The following is an 895-nucleotide window of genomic DNA, read 5'->3' on the forward strand; positions in this document are numbered from 1 at the left end:
ATAAGTGTTTATGTATATGTGTGTATGTGCGTACTTACGTAAATATACATTTATATATACATATGAATAGATTTAATTATATATATAAGTATATTTTTGCATACATACATGTATATATACATGCAAATATACATATATGTGTCTGTGCATGTGAGTGTGAATATATACACACACACATATTCGTGTATACTTCACTTATGAATATATATAATATATACATATATTCACACACACACACACACACTTATATATATATGCATGCACATAGACACACACACACACACACACACACACACACACACACACACACACACACACACACACACATACATATATATATATATATATATATATATATATGCCAGTGCAAATATTCCTTTTTTTGTCGTAATGTTTCCCATTCCATGCCTCCTGATGTTGATATCCGTTCGTGGTTGCATCTATTCATATGCATTCTTACTTGTTGATCTTTGGCATTAAGAGTTCCAATACAACTTCGCACCTCCATTCAACACACAAATTATTATTTTTTTTCTCATCTCTAAATATAATAGATTCCATGTTCAGCTTCATCTCTCATCCAGCTTCGAATGTCTGTCGGCTTAGCGACTGTTTATTTCATCCGTTTACTCTGTGAACTTATCTTGTTCATTGTGTAATAATTAAATTCTATCTATCTATCTATCTATCTATCTATCTATCTATCTATCTATCTATCTATCTATCTATCTATCTATCTATATATCTGTCTGTCTGTCTGTCTGTCTGTCTGTCTGTCTGTCTGTCTGTCTGTCTGTCTATGTATGCATCTATTGATCTATCTACCGATTTGTTAATCTATCTCTGGATGTGTGTATATGTGTGCATGTATGTATATATATATATATATATATAT

Source organism: Octopus bimaculoides, chromosome 1 (genome assembly GCF_001194135.2).
Source record: "Octopus bimaculoides isolate UCB-OBI-ISO-001 chromosome 1, ASM119413v2, whole genome shotgun sequence".
Lineage (NCBI taxonomy): Eukaryota > Metazoa > Mollusca > Cephalopoda > Octopoda > Octopodidae > Octopus > Octopus bimaculoides.